The sequence below is a fragment of the Leiobunum rupestre genome, chromosome 4 (genome assembly GCF_980474605.1).
Source record: "Leiobunum rupestre chromosome 4, qqLeiRupe1.1.hap1, whole genome shotgun sequence".
Classification (NCBI taxonomy): Eukaryota; Metazoa; Arthropoda; class Arachnida; order Opiliones; family Sclerosomatidae; genus Leiobunum; species Leiobunum rupestre.
Window position 1 is genome coordinate 44,222,950 of NC_143387.1, and position 10,292 is coordinate 44,233,241.

Genomic DNA, 10,292 nt, shown 5'->3' on the forward strand with positions numbered 1-10,292 from the left:
AATGAGAGTTCTCGAGTGCAGTGGGCGCGAAGCGGGCCAGACTGTGGCTGGGGTGATTGCGAGCTATTTAAGACCTACACGCGTACGTAGCGGCCCGCTGACACGATAAAGGTCCGCTTCCTCGCCGCTATTTCCTATAGTTCCCGGAGGAAGAGTCTCTACGCGTAGGGATTCTATTTGGATTTCTTTTCTTTCGCACGTTCGGGGGCGCGCGGCGGAGGGGCCGGGATCACCTTCTTCCGACGGAGTGTTTTAGGGGTTTCGGGGTACGAGTTGCCCACTCGTTTCTTCGAGTGGTGGGGCGTGGGTCGCTCGTTTGTGGGTGGAAATTGGTGCCACGAACCCGAGAGGAGAATAGGTGTTTCGTTTAGCGTCCGCTTTTAACTCGAGTGAGAGATGCCGAATTTCAATTCTTCTTCGGAGTTTTTGTTTGCCTAGAATCCTCGGTGATTCCCCGCTCGCGGATGAGAGCCGCTACGAATTCAAAACAAGCGCGCTTGTTGCTTCTCTCTCTTCAACTGAATGCGCCCAATATTTCAACCTATATTGACGGGAAAACAAAATTAGTTCAAACTACCAAAATGCCATTCTTTAAAATCATAACAAGCTCGATTTCAAACGATTTATTCAACGAATATATAAACAACTAAATTATTTTTTGTCACTTTTGGTCTTACCTACGGTTATTTAGTTTTAAGATCCCCCCGCGTAATTTATCGCTTTTATTTTGCTAGGAATATAAAAGAGTACAATTTTATGACTTTTTCTCCAAAATGTAAACGATCGTAAATGCAAATTTCGCTAATAAATATAACTCGGCGAGCCTAAGATACCCGACGAGCTTGGCAGTTGGAACACTTCTACAGGCGTAAATAGATGAAAAATAGGCCAGATCGTAGACTATAATATTGCGTACCTTAGAGCGTTTTTCCCCCAAGATCGTCCATCGCGTTTCAACTGTATCTGGCGCTATTGTTACACCGACTGCGAATCCAACACGCGTTGTTCTCGTTTATTTTAAAGCTGTTTTCCAACAAAAGGAGCCGCGAAGAATGGAAGCGTCGATGCGATAAATTCCGACAACAGGCGTGTAATCGACGCGTCATTACGGGCCCGAATCTCGTTCGATCGCTCCTCTCCGGAACCGTTTTTTCCCTCGTCGCGCGGGCCACGGGGACCGGCGCGGCTTCGAGGCCTGTCGCCGATTCTCTCAACGCGGCGCGGCTGGCGCGTGGTGACGGGGTCCGCGGAACGGCCGGGCGGCGAGCCTTTTACGCAAACATCTGAAGGATACCGCCGCGTCGAGGTCGGGGGGAGTCGAGGCTTCGGCGTGGCAGCCACCGTCCGCTTCTTCGTTCCGTCTTGGTGGCGGGGAACTTACTGGCCAGCGCTCTTCTACGGCGCGACTGTCGCGGAAAACGAGGTGTCGATATCCGAGGGGATGGACGCGTTTCTCATTAGAACGACACGCATTACGCGTATTTCACGCTGGAGCGTATTTCGACGGTGCCATCAGCATTGTTCGATGGCCCCAGCCTGACACGCGGAGACACGGAAAAGACACTCTTTGCGAAGGTCAAATTTTGCCTTTACGAAACCCCGCTTTACATTCGTACTACGTATTGGACTGCGATAATTACGTTCATTTCTTAATTACCTAATTTTTTATTTCATTTATTTATACGACATTACGCGCTAAATTAAGAAATATAAATATTTGCAGTTCATAGTATCCTAGTTAGTTCAAAAAATTAAAATAAAGATTTAATAATTAATATTAGTTTTAATTTCGTAATTTCTAATGTTATTTGCAATTTATTATTTTCTAATAGTTTTTAAAATAAAGAGTGAATAATTAATTTTAGATTTTTCATGATTTCAAATGTTACATATTTGCAGTTCATTGTTTTCTAAAAGTTAAAATAAAAGAGTTTTTTTAAATAAAGAGTGAATAATTAATTTTAGTTTTCTCATGATTTCAAATGTTACATATTTGCAGTTTTAATTCATTGTTTTCTAAAAGTTAAAATAAAAGAGTTTTTTAACTAAAGAGTGAATAATTATTTTAGTTTTCTCATGGTTTCAAATGTTACATATTTGCAGTTCATTGTTTTCTAATAGTTCAAATGAAAAGATTTTTTTTTCAAATAAAGAGTGAATAATTAATTTTAGTTTTCTAATGATTTAAAATGTTACGTATTTTCCGTTCATTGTTTTTTAGTAAAAAAAAAGATTTTTTAAATAAATAAATAATAATAGGTATTTCCATAAAATAAAACAATAAAAAGTTAAAAGTATCAAATATTTTACTCTGCGTCACGAGCTTAAGCTGTTTAGTACTTTATTCGCACGCGCGTTTCGCACGTGGAATTCCGAAATCTTTATCGACTCCAGCGCGTGCTCTATCTTCAATAACTATAGCTAGTGACGTTGAAAAAACATTTACACGTGACCTCCCCTATTTCACAGAAACACTAATTTTTGTTTTTCATAATTTCAAGCAGTTCGTGGTTTTTGAGCAGTTAAAATAAAATATTTTTAAAATAAAGAGTGAATAATTAATTTTGGTTTTTCACTTTTTCATAATTTATTTTTTTAATTATGAAATTTCTAAATAAACTGTTTTGTGGTCCACGTTTTGTGATATTTCCAATTTTAAGAGAGAGTGCGAAAGATATTAAGATTAAAAAAATATTATTTATTTTTATATTTCTTATTATAGTTTAACATTTTAAGAATGTGAATACAGTGCCAGCAGCTTGAAACCCTGCGACGTCACCAATGTTAAACATCTATTGAGAAAAAACGCGAGTTTTCATGAAAACCACTACGGAAGCTACGACTGTGACGTCACTAACTTTTAAAAACGCATCAACTGCTAGCACTCTATAATCTATACCCAATAATTATTAGTTTATCATTTTTGTAAGTGGGCCTAAGTTCATTTATTTTCAGAATCATAAATATTTAACCTTGATATATTATAATTATTTTGTTCCTGAACATTCGAGGTTAAAAAATTGTTTCATCGCCATATCGAAATTATAGTCAAAGCTAAATTAAACATGAAACAAATTTAAACTCGTTACGGAGGAGTGTAAAACACCAATTAGAATTCTGTCGAGAAAACTGTAATATCAATTACGCACCTAATATCAATAACGAAAAGCTCGCTTTGATCGTTACGAATGAGTCATTCCCAAATCGATAGAAACGAGCAGCGAACGCGTATAACAACGAGCAAAACCCAAATGTGAAATGAGGGAAAAAACACGGAGCTGGTGTGAATCTCGATTAAACCGCGGAGGGTTCGCCATCCGAAGATTCCACACGCACCGAGACTATGTACGCTTGTAGGTGGAGACCCCCCCGATACCTTCGTGGGCAGTAAAGAGGCTGGAAGGGGGGCAGGTGCGGACTGTGGCTTAGAAAGGCAATCGGGCTATGACAGTTTATACATTTGCGTGCGAAGGGTCGTTTTGCAAGGTGCAAAAAAACTCACCCGGAGTAGACGCCGTGGTCCGAGATTCGGGGGAGGGTGGGGGGTAGCATAGCCCGGACCACCCATAAGCGTTACTTCTTATTTCATTATATTATTCCTCTATTTTTTCGTTGCGCCTTACCTCTCGCGTATCCGCGGTGTAGAGCGAGCGGCGGTGACGAAGATTTTCGGTTCTCGATATAATTTGCGCCGATTTCTACAAATCACTGAGAAAGCTCTTCTTTATTTAGTGAAAAATACCCTCTTCAGATTGCCCTCGTAGTTTAGGCTTAGTGACTTCGTCAATAGCGGCCTTTTCCGTTATTTCCGGTGAGTCGCTAAACCTTCGCCGACGTCGGGCGGCGTTGGGCGACTCTCACTTGGCACCGTATTTATTAGTACCTCCGTTTCTTTTCTCTCCCTCTTTTGCCGCTAATAGTTATCATTTCGGACGTCTGTCAGTCCGTCTGTAATTTAAGAATCATTAATGTTAGCTATATTTTTTCTTTTTACACTTACGGCCGAAGAAAGTAGCTTTTTCCCCTCGGCGTCGCGGATGGTTGCCTATTATCGACTTATTGTGATTAACCTTAATCCAAGAGGCGTTCTTTAATCATCTGTTTATGGATATAAAGATTGGCCGCTTACGATCAAACGCGATAAACGGGCTTTCGTTAGACCGTTATTCGTCATTCAGAGAATGATACGAAACTAAAACGAAAAAATTATAATCAGCTAGTCAAATATACCTATAGCATCAGATTAGTCCCAAGTCATCTAGCGACTTATAATGCCATTAATTTGGTGGCCGGGTTACAACGCGTACGAGGGTATAGACAAGCCCTATTACCCCTTTATTCTCCATGAGCCAACAGCTCCCTACACTCACCATAACATCAATCAGTTTTTAATAAAAGGGAATCCGAAGAACTCGAGGGAAAACGCCTGTTAACTCAATGCGGAAGAAGAAGCTCCGATTGTTCACCCATTGTCACAAACTGAGATCGAACCCGGCTCCTCTTGCTGCGAGGTGATAGTGCTAACCACTCCGCAACCACGCTTCGGAAATATTTATTGTTACTTTAAAGAAATCCGCTATTTTATTTAGTTGAAAATTAAATTATATGACATTAAAATTACGTCATTAACAATAACCATTAGTTAGTGTTTACAAATTAAATGCACCGATTGATACCAAATTTCAAACGTCTCGTCTACTTTTTATTCGGAAGTATTCGGTGTAAAACTACGACATTTATGGCCCTAAGCGGATTTGATGCCTAATTGTTATCAACCTTAATAGTAAGCCACGCTCGCTCGGTCACAAAAACCTTCAAAAGTTGGGGAAAAGTTTGTAAATGTTTGAAAAATATCTCTAATTTATCGGTCGCATTTTACACGAAGCGCTTCCGACGGATCATTAGTTGTCGACCAAACCCCCAATTAGCGGAGAGAAAGCTCACCGAAGCCTTCGAGTGGTCGTAACTCATCGAATTTCTCGCGTGAATGCTCGGAGTTATTTAATTTAATTTAGGAACCCTCCATTTTTTGTATTCGTTCGTCTGGCGACGGGGGAAAGCTCGTAATTAATATTCACTTTTGGCGGAAATTAAAGGCTACATGATCCGGAAGGTCTGAAGTGGGACCCGGTCGGCAATGACGCCGCTCGGAAACGGGGTGGTGGAGAGAGGAAGATCACTCGGAGCCGTCCGCGGCGGACGGACGAAAGGTTTCTATGGAAACGAATGAGAGAGAAAGTGGGCGTGGCGGATCATCTATTAGCGCGGCATGCGCCTTCCATAAGTTTCGTCGAAATCGGTAAATTACAACTCCGGGGGAGCCCAGTCTATAGAAACTACCACGCGCTATCTTTGAAATAAATTTCATTTCAGCCGCTTCAATTATTTGGGTCTCCGGCGCACGTAGGTGACTCAGTTTCGAATTTCCTGATACTGCTACACCGTTACTAATGTATTTATAAATCCAATTATTGTTTGAAATTGCGCGTTATTTTTTTTAATTTATACAGATGCTACAGTTTTTTTAAATTCTGTTTTGCGACATTGTTGTTCATCCTTTGGCTTTCCAAAAATATATTTATTTCTGCTTAGCGAGAATGACTGTGTAGACGATTCTTAAGCCACGTTCACACTTACCCCTAGAATCGCTTCGTTTAGATAACTAGTTTCCAAAACCAGCGTGACAAATCGCTTCATGTTGGTTCGAGAAGCAACTCGTCCAAGTCGGTTCGCTTAGAATCGCTTTCAGAACGATAAGGTGGGCAAGTAAAATTGCTCGTATTTTCCAAAATAATGGGAATAAAATTTTAAATAATGTCAAATAATATTACAGTATGTATAGTAAACATGATTAACTAATTGTTTTGGGATACATTTTAGTATTTTCAAAATTCTAGTCATAATTTGAAATGGCGTTAAGCCTTGGCTATAAGCGAAACGGGGTGAAGCCATTTTGCACGTGTGAACCAAGAATTATCGTCGGCGGTCAAAACTGGCATTCAAACTGACCTAAACTGGGTTTTAGGCTCTAGTGTGAACGTGGCTTTAGAGCTATTACCAATCACCCTCACAGTCGAAAAGTAAACTAGCTTCCCCCTCAATGGTTTCAATAAACCATTCTCATACTAAATATAAATAAATACTCTTTTAGTGTTGTATGTAAGTCGGAAAATTTTCCGTATTTTTCCGAAAAAAATAAAAAACGTTTTCATTCCATGATTAGTCTAATATTGTTTGCAAATTTAAAAAAAGGGGGGCATTTTCGCCTCATTTTTTCGAATCTAAAAGTAAAACTAAACCTCTAGACTAGTTTTAATCAGATTAAGAATGTAACACTATTAATGTTTTGTAGTATGTTTACTGTTATTAGACATTTTATATCGATAAAAAGTTTTAAAAAAATTAAAAACCCTTAAAAAGTAATTTATGTTTCCATTTTTTATTTTTCCGAATTATTTTTCCGGAAAATTAACAATAGGAATAAGTACTTTCTTGGTTTTTTTCCCGATTATTTAGGTCAATAATGTATTTATTTATATACCTCCTTATCTGCCTTTCCCCTTTAGCTGGGAAAAGATAAAACACGAGATGAACAGGTTGCTGCTTCTATGTTCTCAATTAACGTTAATTCCTTCTTGTTTATATTTATAGAGAAAAAATGTTAAGAACATTTTTAAGGTGTCTCCCGAGGGGCTAACCACTAACTATAATTCTGTACTCCTATTACAGTCATATAAATCTGAGTACAGCCTTTGGTCAGTGACGGCGATCCCGTGGGGGCTCTGGGGCTTGAGACCCCACAGGGAAAAACAAACCATGGCTTAGCCCCCACAGAAATAAAATTGAGGGAAAATAGCAATCAGGGAAAAATTAAAATCTCACTGAAGTTATTAGGTTCAAATTCAGTCTTTTTACCGAAGCTATTTTGAGATTGCAGATGCGAGTAGCATTAACAGGCCTGAAAAGATAGGGGGAAGCCGGTACAAATTACCGGGGCCCGTACTACCTTTGGGGGCCCGCGTTTGAGCTCTTCTATTATACTTCTCCCGCGACCCATTGTTATTTACAAAAATAAGGTAGCTCTCGGGGCCCGAAATTATTGTTTTACCGGGGCCCTGAGCATTAAGATGATATAACCGTAAAATTTATTTTGATAGATTCGTCCAAACAGAAAATCGCGCGCGGCATCGTGTACCCCATTTTACCTAAAATACCTTCGTAAAGTGTGTGGCCGAGAAAAGCTTATCTTGCCATGTACACAGATATTTTTCTAAAGATATCGACTTAAAGGCCTAGGTTTTCTTCTGCCTGTTTTCCTTTAAGTTTACTTCCCGCCGCGCAAATATCCTGGTGGTACGCCAACGTGTTCCGCGGTTGGCCTACCACCAGGATATTCGCGCGGCGGTAAGTAAACTTAAAGGAAAACAGGCAGAAGAAAACCTAGGCCTTTAACTTTTATTATCAATGTATGACGGATGAGATATAAAGAACTCTTTTAAAAAAATATATATAAATTTAGAGCTGTACATTTTCTCGCTTAAGTTTTAAGATACCAAAGCGTTTGACAACGGCGGCGTATATGCCATAAGCCGAAACATGTAACGTGGTTTTAAATTGTTTTTAATAAAAACCTCTATAGTGTACTGGTAAATATCAATTTTTGGATAAAAAATAATGGCCCGTTCCCCCACTGAAATGTTTTCCGATTGCCGCCGCTGCCTTTGGTAATGCTAATTTGGTAATCAGATGCGTATGTTGAATATTCTTTAGAATAACGAATAAAAATATGAAGGATAGTATATGTAGGAGTATAATTGTAGATATTTGTAGCGAAAAAGAGATGTTCTCGCGTCGGGTCGAACTGTCCAGTGGTCCCATTATCACTCGGAAGAGAGATAGAAATGTAAGGAGCTATATCTATCTCGAAAGGGAACAATGAAAAGAAGGATCTCGTCCTCGAGAAGCGCCACTATTGTCCGAGTTGTCGTCCGTTTGAAGGCGATGGTCGCTTTCGAGGTATGTGGGAATAAAAGCGAAATGAGCGGAACACGAGCCACCGATGCGTGTACACTTTCTTCACGACGAGAGGCAAAACGGTTCTTAAGCGCGCGGCGGATTCAGACTCTCAATTTGCAAAACGCTTCGTTTCGAGCGTGAAAGGATGCACCCCGGCCTCTTACAAAACATCGTCCCGATCCGACGCGCGGCGGCTCAAGTTTGGTGCAAATATTGAGCGCGGCTTCCGAAAGAAGAGGGACATCCGAGCAAACAGAGGAACGGAGCTCTCGCCGATTCTTCGTCGCGAGTGACCAAATTATAATGGCTGTCGGAATCACTCCTTATACGGACTATAATCTGGCCTATTGGGCCGCCGGTATCATGCTCGGATATTTATCAATGGCCCTGCGCTACTTATTCTGGCTTGTTCACTCGTGATACTGCAAATCCCCATGGCGTATTTCGCGGGTGACAGTCGCCGTCTGTACAAATCCCCGAATAGCGCTTCTTTATGTCTTCGACGTTTTAACATATTCATTTCGAACTGTAATAAAAGTGTTCCATTCTTTAATCTCATTCCGCGACCAAATTACCATTGATTCTTTGAAAATCGCGCAATTTCAATTTTTTTTCGTCAAGGAATGAAATCGTGTATTGTACATTTCTTTGAGGTGGGTGTTGACCACCTAACCAGTTTTATTAGTTTTTTACAAGTTTAACTTAAATACGCAGTTTCTTCCGAGAGCCAAATTTAAAATAAGAAAGATAATATTCGTGGATCCTTTATGTTTACGCAAAGTGAAACTCTTTCGTTGTATTTTGTTATCTTTCGCTCAAAAGTACTACAAACTTGGAACATTCTGAAAAACACCGATAAACTATTTGGGCTAACGGCTATGAAGGTAAAATTGCGTTAGCGTCAAGTGCCTCGTAAATAGATACAGCCTATAGTTCTCTAAAAAACGCCGTTGGCCACACTTTAGCGTAAGAAAAGGAGCGTAATTTTGCAAGAGCCTCCAAGACGTTTCGTGTCATTTTTCGGGTGTACGAAGCGCTCTAATTAAATCAAGTGCGGGGAATATTTTTCGCGAGTACCCGCTAAAATATTTCTCATCTTTTGTTCACCCGCAGTCGACGTTTTTTTGGCTTTTAACGTTATTTTCGAAATTTTTGGCGACTTCCTTTCCGCGGCCCCCTCATTTTTGCCACACTTTTTAGGATTAGCGCGTCGCCCGCTCTATTTACGAAGACCAATTATGTTCAATTACAAAGGGTGACTTCTCGGAGCCGCTATCGTTCGCTCGTCGCGAGAAGCTTTCGCATTTTCGCGAACGAGTGTGAAATACCTTTAGGCTAATATCGTCTCCGTTTAACCTGATTCGACAATTGGGCATTTTGCCGGGGCTGGTTTCGAGAACGCCTTTTGTCATTCGGGAGGCTGAAAATAGCGTCAGATAGCGGAAACGTCGTAAAATTGGGCTTACCCCGGCAAATAGTTTTAAGTTTTTAGATACGATAAAAAAGGGTCTTTTCGAACTGACTTGTTAAAAATATTTGAAGAAGTGGTTGGCTCTTATCCCTACGCGTTTCGCTAAAGAAAAGAGCCAACAGAAATTGACGGAGCTGTTTCGGCTTTTAACTGCTCGTGAAAAATGAGTTTGACAATGAAAAAAAATCTATTCGCCCGCGTACCTGAATTTCAGGGTCAATTGTAAATATTTCTTTTCTTACGGGGGTTTTTATACAGTTTCCAAATATATCATACGTTGTAGGTTTAAAACGCGAGAAGAGAATACGGACGGTGGACGGAGTAATTGTACAAAGAACGAGTGATATATTTTTCTAAAAGGTGGAATGTTGCTTTGTCCGCGTATTGCGAAATATAATATTTATCGGTTAGCCAATTACTCTACATTTTTCAGGGTAGGTACATTTGTTCGAATTTCAATCGTCCGAACGGTGGAACAAATGTTCGAATTTCATTCGTCCGAACCGCCGAAATAACAAACGTTTCAATTGTTCGAATTGGACAACTTGTTTGTTTCATTCGTCCGAATCGGTAGCACCACTTGTCCGAATTCTGTCGCTAAATTACTATTTCTTATTGCTGTTTTCTTTGGTCCTGATTTTTTTTAGTGCAAAAATAAAAAATAAAAAACTACATTGTAAATATCGTTGTTTGTTAGTAAGTGGGAATTCCGTTGAATGTTGTGGATATTTTAGGTTAGGTTAGGTTAGGTTAGGCTTACGTTAATGTTACTATTTTCTTATATTAACAATATTTAAAAAAAAAA